The 16,879-nt window shown below is 36.4% G+C and overlaps 1 long non-coding RNA gene across 1 annotated transcript; it reads right to left on the bottom strand.

Annotated features, from left to right (window-relative positions):
• Positions 1 to 14,882: 14,882 nt before the first annotated feature.
• LOC125615076 lies at positions 14,883 to 16,435 on the bottom strand. The gene is made up of 2 exons (XR_007345630.1): positions 16,315 to 16,435; positions 14,883 to 15,288 (listed from the first exon to the last, which is right to left on the bottom strand). It is a non-coding gene; the product is annotated as an uncharacterized LOC125615076 (long non-coding RNA).
• Between the last annotated feature and the right edge of the window lie 444 nt (positions 16,436 to 16,879).

Here is a 16,879-nt window from a genome sequence, read left to right as displayed (position 1 = left end):
GAGAGAGAGAGAGATCTCACCACAGACCAAAAATATATACCCCAAATGCTCACCCCTAATGACTTAGCTACCCCAGCCACACCCTACCTGCCTACAGTTACCTCCCAGTTAAACCTTATCAGGGGATTAATTCACTGATTTGGTTAAGGATTTGATAACCCAATCATTTCACCTCTAAACTTCCTTGAATTGTTCTTATACATGAGCATTTTTTTTTTTTGGTGGGGGAGGACTCACTTTTTGGGGTGGACTCACATCTAAACCAAACAGGTGGTTATCTTTGGCAGCATCCATAAAGTGCCATATCTGCCAGCTCAAGGAATATATAAACCACAGGGATCATAGATTTAAGGATAGAACCACCTCTGAAACTAATAAAGGCATGGTACAACTTCGACCCCAGGCATGGAGCAACTATGGAAGCAGTACTGCCCAGAGCCATGAGGGAGGGCCACTGCCTGAGTGTGACCAGAATGCAGGATCTCCACCCCAGTGCGTCTGAACGCTATGTAGGACCTCTATTCTAGTGGGCCTGGAAGGTCAAACACTGAGCCAAAACATGTTATTCTTGAATCTTAAGATTTAATGCTGTTTGCTCTACTAGTTTTGGACTTACCTGGGACCTCTTACCCTTTTCTTCTTTCTTCTTTCTCCCTTTCAGGATGCGAATGCCTATTCTATGCCTGTTTCACCATGGGGTTTTGAGAGCACACAATTTGACTTCACCGATTTACAACTGGAGAGCAATTTTCCCCAGGATGAAATGTACTTTAAGTCTCACCCATATTTAATTTAGAAGAAGTGAGACTCTGGACTTAGATTTTAAAGTTGGTACTGAAAGAAATTAAGAATTCCTGAGACTATAAGGAGGGAATCCATATAGCTTGCATGCAAAAATGATACGATTTTTTTTTTTGGTAGGGAGCTGGAGCAGAATGCCATGTATGTATATTTGTGTCCCACCAAACTCTTATGTTGAAATCCTAACCCTCAAGGTGCTATATTAGAAGGTAGGGCTCTAAGGAAGTGATTAGGTAAAAAATGGGATAAGTATCCTAATAAAGACACCTCTTTTTCCTCCTTCCATGTGAGAACACAGTATGAACATGTATGAACCATAGTGGAGTTGGGGGGCCCACCATTTACCAAATTTGCTGAATCTGCTGGTTTCCTTGATGTTGGACTTTCAGCCTCAAGACCTATAGATATAGATTTCTGTTTATGGTACATTGTTATAGCAGCCTAAATAAAGTAAGATAAGCTATTTGTGTTAGTCAGTTTTTCATTGCTGTGACAAGGTACCTGAACAAACCAACTTATAAGGATAAAAGATATATTTTGACTCATGGTTTGAGAGGGGTTTCAGTCCATGGTGAATTAACTCTCTTTGGGTCCTGTGGTGAGGTGATACATCATAATAGGAATATGTGTTGGAGCAAAGCTGCTCACCTCATGATGTCCAGGAAGTAAAGATAGAGAGATGAAGGGACCAGGTACAAATATCCCACTGTTATGTTTTGGATCTGAAATATCCCTCAAAGGTCCACATGCTAAAGAATTGGTCACCAGCCTGTGGTGCTATTAGAAGGTGGTAGAGCCTTTATGAGATTGGGGTCTAGTAGAAGTAAGACAAGTCATTGGAGGCATGCCCTTAAAGGGTATACTGGAACCTTGGCCATTTCCCCTCTGTTTCCTCCCTGGCTGCCATGAGGTGAGCAGCTTTATTTCACTACCTGATCCCCACCATGATGTTTTGTTTTGCCACAGGTCGAAAGTAAATGGGTCAGATGACTACAGACTGAAACCATAAGCCAAAATAAGTCTTTTCTCCTGATAGATTAATTATCTCAGGCATTTTGTCACAATGACTGAAAGTTAACTAACACAACCCCAGTGACCAAATTTCCTTCTACTAGTCCCCACCTATTAAAGGTTCCTCCACCTCCCATTAGTGCCACAGGATTGTAACCAAGTCTTTAATTCCTGTGTCTTTGGGGGAAATACTGCAGATCCAAGTTGTAGCACTATTTATCTTTAAGTCGTGGGTTTACACCAGAATAAAAATGATGGCATAATATTATAAACTTGATTATTATAATTAATAATGTTCAAAGTATAAAGGAGAAAAAAGCACGATAGTCTAAAAAGATACAGAATTTTATCAACAAAATTCACTGTATGTTCCCAATAACTACTTATCAAACTAAATGAACATTTTAAAAAATGTTTTAAACATGCAGAAGATGTAAAGTTATGCTATCATAAAATTTTTGAAATGTGGAAAAATATTCCTTTATGATCTGGAATAAGACAAAGGTGTTATTCCCCACTACTATTTAATTATGCTTAAGGTCCTAATAAGCACAATAAAATGTGAAAAGCCAAAGTTGTAAGGATAATGAGAGAAAAAGTCTCATTATTCACAAATAACATCATGATACTATAAAAAAATTAAAACCTGTGCACATACTAGAAATAACAAGAATTTGGAAAGTTTGTGAAGGCAAAATAAATTTTTTAAAGATTTATTGCATTTCAACACATGAGCAAAACCAGAAAACACAATTCAATTTAAAAGGTAGAATTTACATAGCATTCCAAAAGTAAAGTATCTAAAAATAAATGTAAGAATGCCTATAAATCAATAAGAAAGAAAATGACATGAAAATATTGACAAAAGACTCAAAGAGGCATTTCATTAAGGAAGTCTCTGTGGTATAGAAATAAACATATGAAAAGATGCTCAATCTCATTAGTAAGCAGTGAAATGCATAAAAATTAACCACAGTCCAATTTTTGCCTACCAGGTTTGCAAAATTCAGGTGTTGACAAGCATCTGGAACTTATACCTTTCTGTTAATATACACTCATTTCAGAAAACAATTTAGCATTGTCTCGCCAAGATGATATTGTGCTCTGAATGCAACTCAACCATTCTACTATCCTAGAGACACACTTAGACATTTAAAAATATCTATCCACAGCAGAATGAAAAAATATGCAATAATAATATGATGAATTAGCATATATCAGGAAAAATGAATGCATTTCAGTTGTCTGTGAAATGCTGAAAACATAATAATAAGAAAATATGAAGATGAAAGTATACAATATGATTCCATTTATATAGTTTTAAAACTGTAACAACTAAATACTATATTATTTAAGCACAGACACCTATCTGGTAAGTCTACAGAATAAAGCAAGGAAATGATAAACACAAAATTCAGAATTGCCAATGAGAAAGGAAAGACTTGGATAAGATTTGAGAAGGGTACCCAGGGAGCTGGAAGGTAACATCAATAGTCATGACTTTCCTAATCTGCATGATGTGCACTCAGATAGTTTGAAGTTTAGCTAGTCCTCAGAGACCTATGATGGTTGTCCAACATCTTGGATTACCCCAGCTTTGGGGTATTACTCATTTACATGTAATTTAATTACTGATATTTTTGGACCATCTATGCTTTTTGTTTTCTATTTGTCTCCCTGTTTTATATTCCTCTGTTCCTTTTACCTGCTTTCTTTTGGCATATTTTTTCTATTACTCTATGTTCTTTTTTATCCTTTAGGAATAATTCTTATTTTTTTAATGTGAGTAGTTACTCTAGAGATAAAAATATGTTTCCTTAACTCACTATAATTATATTAATATTTTGCCAACTTCAAAAAATATTAATAGTTTTCACAGTTTAACTCCATTTATCCCATTCCCAATTTTGTGATATAGTTGTTGTTATTTTGTTTCTACAATGTTGTGTTTTAAATAGTATTTTTAAGCAACTCACATTTTAGCACTTCTTCTGTTCTTCATTCCTTCTATAGTTTTGTGTATCCATCTAGGATCCCTTTTCCATCAATCTGAAAAGATTCTGTTAATATTTCTTACAGTGCAGATCTTCTAGTAATAAATTTCTCAGCATTTACCTTCTATTTTAAGGGGAGGTTCACCCTGTTATAGAACTTTAGGTTGGAATTTTTTTAATTGACTCATAATAATTATATGCATTTAGTACAACCTGATAATTCAGTGCTTGTGTACAATAGCTAATGAACAGCCCAGGATAATTATTATTTCCATATCTTTAAAACATTATTTCTTTGTGTAAGACAACTTCAAATTCCTAGCTTCTAGTTCATTACAAAAAAAAAAAAAATTCTATCAATTACAGTCACCCCACTGTGCTGTAGATAACCGCAACTCATTCCTCCTATCTGCTTGAATTTTGGTAACCGCTGTGGTCAGAAGTTTTTCTTTCAACATTTTGGGGTGTTATTCCACTGACGACTGATTTCCATAATATCTGTTCAAAAGTCAGCCTCAAGACTTACTATTGGTCCTTTGAACTTGATATGCATTTTTATAATCTGTCTAATATTTTATCAGTTACTATATTTTTCTGCACTTTTGATTATTTTATTAGAGACTCCAGGTCTCTAATGAAATAATTTTTCTCTCTCACCTCCAAGCATTTTTCACTATATTGCTTGCAGTTTCTGTGTCACAATATTTTATTACTAATTAACACTCATACATATATGATTCTGAGAAACCATTAATCTTTTACAGAATATGGAGGTAAAATTCCTCATAGCTTCTATACCACTACTCTAAATCTACTTTTGATATTCTTTCACTAAATATTCTTTGTTTTTAGTTACTTTGTGGTGGAGGAGTTTCTTCACATAAAGAAAATAAAAGCTATCCCTCAATGAGAACCTGTATCATACACACATGACAGACACAACCCTCTGTGGGTCTCTTCCTGCCTTTACTCATGAATTCCTAATTCCTTAAATTTCAAGACATCCTCCTAATTTACTGCCTAGATTGTTACTCAAAGGTAAAATGGGGTATAAAATGCATTAACATTGGATAAAAAGCAGAGCAAATGTAGGCTGATACTCATGCAAGTTGTGCTCTCAGGTAAAAAGTGGAGAGTGGCCGGTCGGCTGTTTCATAGGGGCATGTCTCATTGATCTGACAAGCTGGCAGATTCCCTTAGAGAAAAAGCAGGGTGGTAGACTTTCTTCACCTCTCTGCCACTGTTCAGTCATCTTTTAGTACGTATGGGAAGTGTTTACTTGATAACTATTTTAAGTATCCAAAAATATTCAACATGAAGAGAATTTCTATCCCACTTCAGAACATTAATCAATAAATAATTCTTTTTTTAAATACATGACAACAGTGGAATGCATTACAATCCTTATTACATATATAGAGCACAATTTTTTGTATCTCTGTATATAAAGTATGTTCAGGTCAATTTACGCCATTATACATGTACATTTTTTTGCATTACAATTCTTAATACACATATATACCACAATTTTTCATATCTCTTTTTGTCTATAAGGTATGTTTGTATATAAGGTATGTTTGTATATAAGGTTATGTTGACATCCAATTCAAATCTTCATACACGTACTTTGTATAATGATGACCATCACATTCCACCATCCTTATAATCCCCTTCCCCCTCCCTTTCCCTCCCACCCCTCTTCCCTATCTAGAATTAATCTAATCCTCCCATGCTCTCCCTCCCTACCCCACTATGAGTCACCCCACTTATATCAGAGAAAACATTCGGCATTTGTTTTTTGGGGATTGGCTGACTTCACTTAGCATTATCTTCTCCAATGCCATCCATCTACCTAATGTGGCATTTATACACAGTGGAATATTACTCACATTAAAAAAGAACAAAATCAATAAATAATTCTAATCATCTACTATTTGTACTAGCAATAAAAGTCCATGGATAAGATTATACCATATATTCTGGGAAGGAAGATCTATTTCCAATTGCATCAGGTAATCTTGCTGAGAATGTGCAATTAGCCTCTTCTCACATGGCACTGATTCCAGTGCCCTTCTATAAAAAAACACCCAGAAAATGTGGTCTAGAAGAACCACTTACTCAATATAATTTTGAAGACAGCAAAAGAGCTTAAATTTTCAGAAAATATTAGAATATTTGAGGGGAGGGAGATGTATAAATAATTAAAAGTAGAAATTATACAAATTCTGAAAATGCAGTGTTCTGAAATTGTATTAGAGAATTAATACAATAATGATTTTTTTTAAAATCATCCCAAACCATGGGGTTATGCCATGCAGAATACATGGCTTCCAAGCTCACCAGGGCCTGGACAACAGGGTTCAGGAAGTGAACAATGTTTTTAAGGACTGAAACTGCTTTTCTCATTTTGCATTTTTCAGAACCCAGTTGTGAGGCCAAACCAGCCATAAAGGAGACTCATAAAGGTAGAAGGGGAGCTTTGTTGTAAGCTTTTAAAACTTTGTGTTTTCCTGATGCCTCGAGAGCCCCACAAACAGGTTTTGAGCACCTCAGCCTGAAGACCAGATCTACCACTGTGAAAAGGCTGTGAATTTCTACAACATGTACCTCCACAAGACTAGGATTCTAATTAGAATAAGTCATACTGCATGTTTGTATAAATATGTCAAATTATACTCTACTGTCATGCATGACTAAAAAGAACAAATAAAGACAAAGGCTGGTCCCCATCATAAGATTCTTTTCTTGCCCTCTCTGATTGTGACCTAGTGACTCAATGAAATCCCTGCACATATTTTGCACATGGTACTTCAACATGACCCCAGTAAAGACACTTGTTCACAGTTATCTTCTTTCTCAGTTGAGCTTATTCATTTGAACTTGCTCCTTGGGAACACCTGCTATGTAGCTTCCTGCTTGGCTTGCTTTGCTTCTCTCTTGAGGACCCATGAATGTAATGAATACTGTAATTTCAGGACTTCTCTCTGCCCAGTATAATTATCAAAGCCATGTTGGAGTGCTCCTAAGAAAAAAAAAAAAAACCCAAAGGAGGACTTAGCCCTTACAACACAGGATCACATGGGTGTTTTATAGTCTTTATGGTATCAGAGGAAAAAGTAGAGAATATCTACATGATGTCAAATGTATTATTTGGGTTGAATTTGTAACTCAAATTATTGAATGGGAAGAGAAACAGGAAAATCTGACAGTAATGATAACAGGTATGATGGTTGATTTTATGTGTACAATTTATTAGTTTCCAGGGCACAGATATATGGTCAAACTTATTCTGACTGTTTCTGTGGAAGTGCTTTTGGATCAGTGGATTTTGAGTAAAGTGGCTTAACCTTCAAAATATGGGTGGGATTCATCTAATCAGTTGAAGGGGTGAACAGAAGACGACTTACCTCCATGAGTAAGAAGGAATTCTTCCAGCAGATAGCCTTTGGACTTAAGCTGCAGCTCTTCCTGGGTCTCCAGCCTCTTCAGGTTTCAAATTAACTAAGTCTCCAAAACTGCATAAGTCATTTCCTTAAAATAAGTCAATCTCTCTCCCTTCCTCCCCCTCTCTCTCCAGATATTTATATCTACACATACATCTTGTTCTTTGTTTCTCTGAAGAACCCTGGCTGGTTCAAGAGGTTGCTAGGTTATTTAAAGCAATCAGCCTTCCTGTATTTATTTAATAAGCACTTATTACAGAATTGCTATATGCATCCAACACAGCCATATAAAGACATAGATATACAGGTAAATCAGTCAAAAGGCTTCTCATTAAGGAGCATGGTGTCTAAGAGGAAAGGGAAAGATATGTAGGATGTTCACTCGACTGCATTTCTTTTACCTCTCTCCTCAAATTGCTATATTTTTGTTTTGTCTTTTACATTTGTTAGCAAAAGTAACCCAAAACACCTAAACACTGTTTCAAGTAGTTCATTTTCTTTTTTAAATGGGAATTATATTCTCATCTGTATCTGCAGGCTAGATGGACAGCTGTCAAATTAGTTTAAAAACATGAATAGAGAAAGCTGTAATGATTGCATTTTAATGTGCTAGGGAAAGCATTCTGCTACAAATCAAAGTCTCTTGTTCTACTTCTGCAACTGTGACCATAAAACCAATTCAACCCTGAGGCCTTTGATTTCTCCACATTGAATGGAGATGTTTTCTGAGGTCTCTTTCAAGTTCTTATTTTCTTTTCAGATTTTTCCTTCATTGTTTCTCCATTGTTTTCTTCCCCATAATAAAACACTTTACTCTTCCTCTGTGCAGGGACCTTATTCTGAAGCCCCAGGTGAGTCTGAGATTCCCAAACAAAGGCCTAAGCTCTTTCCTGAACCTTCTGTTTTCTCTGCTTTCATGCTATCCCAGTCCATCCTGGCTGCCCTAACAGAATCCCATAGATGGGGGAGTTTAAACAACAGAAACACCCCTCACCCTCCCGCAGTTCTGGAGGCTAGAAAGTCAGAGTGCCAGCATGGTCAGGTTCTGATGAGAGGTCTTTTTCTGGTTTGCAGATGGCCTTCTTCTCCCTGTGATCTCATGCAGGCAGATATCATCAATCTCTGTCTCTTCTTATAAGGGTACTAATCCCTTTCAGGCAGGTTCCACCGTCATGAACCTATGACCTCCCCAGGCCCAACCTCCTACCACTGTCTTGTTAGGGATTAACCCTTCCACGTGAATTTGGGGAGGACATAAACGTTCATAGCAAATGTATACTTGTTTTGTGGCCTGTTTGGGTCAGCTTTTTCATGACTGTGACCAAAGACCCAACAAGAACAATTAGAGGAGAAAAATCTATTTGGGCTTACAGTTTCAGATGTCTCAGTCCACAGATGGCTGACTCCATTTCTCTGGGACCAAGGGGAGGCAGAACATCATGGTGGAAGGGTATGAAGGAGAAAGGCAGCTCAGAACATGGCCACCAGTAAGCAGAGAGCTCCATTCTTCCGGGACAAAATATAACTGCCAAACACATGCCTGGGACCCACCCTCTCCAGCCATGCCCTACCTGCCTGAGATTGCAGTCCGAGTAATCCATTCATGAGAATCAGTACACTGATTAGGTTCAGACTCTCAGAAACCCAATGATTTCACCTCCAAACTTTCTTGCATTGTCTCACACATGAGCTTTGGGGGCACAACTCATATGTAAACCACAGCGTGGCCCATCCTCTCAGATCTACCTTCTACTTCGAAAGATTTAACTAAGCTGTTCAGATCAACTGGGCTAACTTGTTGCTTCATTCCTGTCTGCAGAAACACAAATGCAGGAGAGTGGTAGTTTTTTGGAGGAAACTTCTTCCCACAGAGAATAGACCGAGAGGGCAAATATCAGACTGCTTATCCAATGAGAGGACAAGAGGAGTGTTGTGTCACTCAACCAATCATTTGTTGCTATGGCAGAGGATAGATATGTTGCAACACTGTATGTTATAGACAATTTCACAAGACAGCACTTCCTGCAACCTCCCCACTTTACGATAGCACCTCCCTAGATATGCAATTTTAATATCCTCCAAACTGAGAATACATTGGTTGTGTAACAATGCATACTGAAAGGGTGTTAAAGTTTTATCAAATACATTTTCACATGCAATGAGCTGATCATATGGTTCCCTCCTTAATTTCATAAGTGTGCTAAATTATGTCAACTGTTTTTTTTTTTTTTTAATGTTAAGCCAAACTTGCATTCTGGGAATACACCCAATTTTTATGATATATTATCCTTTTTACATATTCCTGAATTTGATTTGCTAATATTTTGTTTAGGATTTTTGCATTTGCATTCTTTCTTGTGATGTCTTTATAAGTTTTGCTATCAAGTTATGCTATACTCATAAATAGAGTTGAGAAATAGTTCTTTTTTTATTCTCTAGAAAAGTTTATGTATATTTGGTGTTATTTCTCCTGAAAAGTTCATAAAATTCACTGCTAAAGCCATCTGAAAACTTTGATAAGTCATTTTTAATCACATACTTTTTTATTTGTCTATTAAGGTCTTATTTTGTATTATCCTCAAGGAATTTTTTCCATTTTGTTTAAATTTTCAAATTTATTAGCAAAACATTGGTTATAGTATATTTTATTATTATTTTAGTATATAAAACATATCTGTAATGTTTCCTTTTTTATCCCTGGTGTTTATTATTTACATTTTTTTTCTTTCTTTTCTTTTTTATCTTGAACATTTTACCAGAAGTTTTTCACTTTCATTAAACATTTTGAAGAATCAATGCTTGGCTTTGTTGATTTTCTCTCTCATAGGGTTTTAAAAATGTATTATTTTGAATTTAGTTTTCTGTTATTATTTGAATCTATATGGATACTTAGATCTTTGATTTTCAAATTTAAAATTTAATTCAGAGATTAGATTTTCTAAGTATAGATTTAGTGGCTTTATAAACATTAGCCAATCATATGTTCATTATCTTTTAATTAAATATTATTTTCATTGTAATTGTTTCTTTGACCCATGGTATGCACAGAAGTGGTAAGATATCAAGCCTGAATGCTATCCTTTGAAAACCATGCTTAGGAGGGTGGACCTTCAATGGAATTTGGAAGGGTGGATTTGATGAAGGTCCCTTTAATTTCTCAAAACCATAAAGTGGCTCTCCATGCCTAACCTATACAAAGAATAAGATATATGCTGATTATATTCTTTCCTTCTAGCGTTTGAAATTTGGGGATGTAACAGGCAGAGATGCTCTGCAAGTAGCTTCCAATAAAAATCCTGAGCATTGAGTCTTTAATGATTTTCTCCTGTTAACATTTCACATGTGTTGTCACACCTTGTTGGGGTAATTAAGTGCATCCTCTGTGTAATGGTTAATTCCATGAGTCCACTTGACAAGCTAAGAGATGTTCAGATAGTGTTGTTAGAGTTTAGATCCTAAGTGACTCCCAAAAGCTTATGGGTGAGACATTGCAAGAAGTTTAGAGGGAAAATGATCGTGTTCTATGAGAGCCTTAACCTAATCAGTGCAAGAATCTACCTGAATGGATTAACTGGGTCGTAACAGTAGGCAGTTAGGGGGTTAGATGGAGGAGACAGATTGCGGAGGGTGTGACTTTGGGGTTCATTCTTTATCCCTGAAAATTGGAGCTCTCTGCTTCCTAACTGTCACACCTTGAGCTGCTTTCCCTCCCTTAACACCCTTCTTCCCTGATGTTCTGCCTCACTTCAGGCCCAGAGAAACAAAGTCAGCATATTTGAATGGAGACCTCTGGAACTGAGTGTCAAATGAACTTTTCCTATTCTAAAATTGTTCTTGTCCTATCTTTTGGTCACAGTGTTGAAAAAGCTGACAAAAACAGTTGTTAAAATATTGGTTTTTTTTGTTTGTGAGGGTGTTTCCAGAAGCATTTAGCACCTGAATCAGTGGACTAGAGATCTGATCTCACTGATGTGCGTGAGCATCATGTAATCTATTGAGGGTCCAAACAGAGCACATAAAGGTGAAGGAAGGAAAATGTTCTCTCTTTCTACTGGAACGTCCATCTTGTCCTATCCTTGGACATTGAAGTTTCTGGTTTCAAAGACTTTGGACTCTTGGACTTGAGCTAGTGCCTGCTACCCACAGTTTTCAGGCCTTTCTTGAAGTAGAAATTATACGGTTGGTAGCATTTCACAGACAGTAGTTATGTCCAGTATTTTTCTGGAATCAATCACCTGTATCTTTGTGTGCTAATTGATTCTTGATTTCTTTGCATAATTTTGCTTTTTGTTCTCTCCATTCAGTCTTAATGCAATTTATTGATTTGTTTCCTAGTTCACTGATCTTCTCTTCTGTGTTTCTAATCTGTGGTTACACCATCTATTATGCATTAATTTATAGTATTTTTTCGTATGCCTTTTTCACTTAATATTTGGCTCATATCCTTTCTCTGACATACTAATCACAGTTGTATTCAAACCTACTTCTATTAACATCAGTATCTGGGAGTCTGTGGATCTATTTTTATTATCATAAAATATGGAATCAACTCAGATTGCCCCTTTCATTTTCAGTGATTTCTTTCTGCCCCTTATTCTGCATGGAAGGCTAATAATTGTGTATGAAAAGTTGTAGAGATAATTTTAAGTTCTAGTTAATATTATCTTTTACCAGATATAATTTATTTTTGTTTTCCTTCAGTCATTCAGATTAGGGCATGTCATCTTACTCCATATTGGAATATCCCTAGATTGAAAGTAGACTTCCATGTTTCATGTACATTAGTTAATTTATGCTTTATAAAATTTATTTTAATTAATTTTTATTGGAATAAAATATTTGTACATATTTGTGGGTATATTATGGTAATTAAATGCATGTATACAATACATAACAATCTTATCATGGTAATGAATATTTTAATCTCTTCAAACATTAATCATTTATGTATTTGGAATTTCATATATTTTTTAGTCATTTTGAAATTTATCACCAGTTGTCTTAACAAATAGTCACCCTACTATACTAGGGAAGAATCAGAAGTAATTTCTCCACTCTGTGTTTTGGTACCTTTATTGAATGTCTTTCCATCCTCTCTACCTACTGCTTAGTGACAACTATTCCATTCGGTTCTTCTATAACATTGACTTGCTTTCCATAAGAGAGAGAAAACATATGGCATTTATCTTTTTAGGTGTGATTTATTTCTCTTAACATAATAGCTTCTATTTCCTTCCACGTTGCTGCAAATGACAGGGTTTCATTCTTTTTTTATGACTGAATAATAAATATCTCATTGTTTATACATACCACATTTTGTTTATTCATTCATCCACTGAAGGGCATCCAGGTTGATTCCATATTTTAGTTACTGTGAATAGTGAGGTTTAATAAACATGAGAATGCAGATATCCTTTTAGTAGGATATGGGGATGACCTTCCTTAATCCTTGATTAAGGATTATATGGTAGATCTATTTTTAGGTTTTTGAGGAATCTTCAAAATATAGTATATAATAGTCATACTGATATACATTCCCACCTGCAATGTATGAGTTCTTCTTTCTCTGAATCCTCACCAGCTTTTGTAATTTTCGACTTTTTGATTATAGCCATTTCCAACCCAAGTGAGATGATATCTCATTATTATTTCTTTTAATTTTTAAAATTTTTGTTCTTTTTAGTTATACATAACAGTGATTTTGATTAGCATTTCCTTCATGATTAGTGAGAAATAATATTTTTTCAAGTGCTTGTTGGCCATTCTTTTGAATAGTGTCTATTAATTCTTTAGTGCATTTTTAATTGGATTAATATCAGCAGTGTCTTTCCGTGCCTCAATAGTGTAGGTTACAACAATTTATGAAGGTAATTGTATGAATTTGTAGTGGATATAGGCTCCAAAGGTCTGTCTTCATGTTCCACAGAGTTGAACCTTAATAACACTGGGATTTGTACCTGCTACTGACAGTCTTAATGGGGCAGGATGTAGAAGAGTATCCTCAGTTTCCTCAGGGCAAGCACAGGTGACACCAAGAGTATATCACCAGTAGCCATGGTGCCCTATGTGGGACTCTGCCACAGACCCTCTGCATCAAAGAAAAAATACATATTGGAGCATTGTTACTTGTTGTGGAGCTGCAGGAACCAGATGATACCTTCTCCAGCTCCCAAGGAACAAACATAAATGGTACCAACACTTTTAGCACCAGCAGCTATGGACTGAAGTCTATGGGTTATGAAGGAGAACTTCTCTTGGTTTTCATGGCATTTGCAGATTAAGTTTGGGGTGTTTCACTGGTATCCATGTTTCTGGAAGTATAGGATATGGGGGTGACCTTCCCTAATCCCTGTAGGTTGAGCATGGGTGTTGTCTGGGTTCTTGATACCTCAAATCATGGCTATCTAGAGAGTACTTCAGGGTGTTCAAACAGAAGTGTGTGTGTGTGTGTGTGTGTGTGTGTGTGTGTGTGTGTTGGGAGGTGTTCTGTCCATCTGTCAGTTGTTATTTTTGAAAGGGTTAATCTGTAACAAACTATACCACCTAAAATAGACAACATATTCACTTATAAATCTGAAACATTAGATGGTGACCAGTTAAAACAACAATGTTTCATTTCCAATAACTGGAATTCTATCATTTTGTTAGTAAAATCTGAATTTATAAGGGTTATTTTGAAAATCCATCTCATTTTCCTTCTTACATTGTATTTACAGACATATGGAACTCTTAAGTATTTTCCATATGAGGAGCCATTAAGCATTACCTTTACTAGGAGTGTAGGTTTATTTAGCTTAGGTATAAGGATTTACATCAAAATTATATCCTATTAATATATGTCATTCTTTTCTTAACAGAAATATTTTGTTTAGCAACTATACTGCTTGTTGAATTATACACTGTCCTTAGTAATTCTTGCCTTTTTGATTTGTATTAGATCACAAGGTTTTAGCTCGAGGAAAAAAACATAAGGGAAAAATGCCAAAACAGGAAAATCAAAACAGGAAAAAATGGAATGAAAAACAATTTTATATACAAATGAGTAAATGGATAAAAAACATAAACATATGTGAGTTCTAATTAGATGTTGTTTTCTTTCTATATTGCAAATTTATGATCACTTATTTATGTAGGAAACTGAAAATACTTAATATAAAGCATATTTAAAGAATGCAGAATTAGATTCAAGTAGAAGTTGACTTCGACTTCTGCATAAATGCTGCCAAACCTAGAGAGACAGAAGGAGAAAGGCCTGTACACCCAGCCAAGCAACTTGTTCAGAAAAATGTGCTAAAACCTGGTACATGGCCACTTATTCCTGACCAGTGATGGCTACTTGCAGCTGGCCAGCTCCAAATGAGAGATCAAACTGTAGTGGGGCCAGTGCATCCGGAGCTGGCCTTAAGACATATTCAGATGCAACTGGAATGTTAATGCTGTTGGAAATTAACACTATATTTTCAAATGGATTTTTCAATTTTAGCTTGCTCTCCAAGGGCCAGATTTCCTAAAGTGGCTGCAAGCTTTGTTTGCTTCCATTTGCCTCAGGATACAATAGGACACTCCATCCTGAAGTTGGAAGGATCTCCTCTCTGGCTCCCCACAGACTGACTCTCTTTCTCTTTTTTCCTCCAAGCAAACTGTACACCAGGCTAAAATTTAACAACCAAGATTATTGAGTTTTTTTTTCTGATTCAGTCAACACTGTTTTACATAAGAGTCTGTGTGGGAGTGATAGCAGCTGTTGCCCCAACACTTGGGCTCCCCTTCCGTGATGCAGTTCTAGCTGGGAAAGGACTGTCCCAGCTACGATGCCATTTTCCAGCACCGCCTCATGCTTCTAAGGGATGTGATAGAAGTAGTTCTTGCCAGTGGATTAGAAGCAGAACAGTAAGTGTCATTTCTAACCTAAGGTGGTTAAGAAGTAGGTGGGAATCCTCCATCTTCTCTCTTCTCCCATCTGCTGGTCTAATGTTCTTGCCCAGAAAGATATCAGAAGCCACATCTTGAAAATGGCACAATCTTCTTAGTCTGAGTTTCTAAATAAGTTACAAAAAGAAAAAAGAAAAAAAATGTACTTTCCTCAATATTCAGGGATGCACACACTAGAATTTATAGAGCAGGAAAAAAAATGTTATTATGTCCAAGTTGATGAGAGGTTTGTTTTAAGGATGTTTGTTTCAATAATGAGAATTACTTGAACCAACAGTGCCTTTGCATGTCATGTACACACACATTCATGCCCACATAAGCACATGTACATGTACACGGAGAAATGCATGTAGGCAACTTATCTCCAAGGTCTCACAGGCCAGCTGCATCAATTAGGGTTCAATCAGACAAGTAGAACCAGTGGGAAGTACAAGTACACATATACTTAGATGTATGTCTGGAAGCATGTGTATGTGTTCATAAAGGGACTTGTTACAGAAATTTGACCTGACCCAGTCATGCCGGTTTGGCATTTTCAGTAAAACTGTTGTCTGTGCATCTGGTGCTAGGGCTTGAAGTCCACAGGGCAGGCTGTCAGGAGGCAAGATGGCTACACAGTGAGGGACCAGATAGAACACACAAGGAAGCTGGAATCCACAAAGACAGACTGGATCTACTATCATTTCTCGATGCTTTTGAACTTGAAGATAGAATTATGCCTTGGGACACCCTTTCTGATGGAGTTAAACACAGAAGTTGGTGAGCCAGATGGAAAAACTCAAAGCAGATCCAGGCACAGGTGAAGCAGTTATAGTCCTGGCTGCCTCCCCACATGAGGAAGTGAGCACCAAATAAGTAAATATGTTTGTGAGTTTGCATCTGATAATCTTGCCTCAACATTTAAGCATTAACCAATAACATGACCTCTGCCCTCTAAATCTTATGCAGATACGTTCCTCAAGAATCATCCTAACAGAAAAGTTCAGATAAAAGAAATCTTATAAACACAGTTCAGCCTACCCAAGTTGACACATTACAAAGCCACGTCAGTTCATTAACCAAATAACAAGCCAGTTATTACTTATAAGATTACTACTCGTTTATTCAACAAATGTACATTGAGTGCCACTTACCATCCAATATTTGGGAAAGTACTGGAGATAAAAATATGAGCAGGAACCCACCATTTAATGGAGAAAAAAATCTATAAGCAGGAAAATTATAATGCAAGGTTGTCATTGCAATGTTATTGCTATCATAGGGCACTGTAGAAACACAGCAGGCAACAGCACAGAGTAGTGATATCAACAATTACTCGACCACCTTGCCTACACATACACTTTAAAATTCCCTGGGAAACAGCATACCAACAACTTCCAATCTGCTTGTAGTTGTCAACAATATGACCTACCATCTAAAGACATTGTGTAGTCCTAACTGAGAAACAGAAACTCCATCATATCTGCAGAAATCAGAGTTGAGGCTAAAATCCATCACCAGAAGAAAGAGATACTCATCTCAAGTTAAACACAGCAGCATGTAAATGGGGCTTGCAAAGAGTGAACAAAGATATGCACACACACTGTAAAGTCATTTTCATATGCTCTTCGGTTCACTAGGACCTTGGTAAATACAGCAAGTATGCAACAGACAAGAGAGGGAAATTCTTGCCTTTTGATATTAACTAGTAAGATTCGG

This window comes from Marmota marmota, unplaced genomic scaffold (genome assembly GCF_001458135.2).
Source record: "Marmota marmota marmota unplaced genomic scaffold, marMar, whole genome shotgun sequence".
NCBI classification, from domain to species: domain Eukaryota; kingdom Metazoa; phylum Chordata; class Mammalia; order Rodentia; family Sciuridae; genus Marmota; species Marmota marmota.
This window is presented reverse-complemented; position numbering and strand designations above follow the sequence as displayed.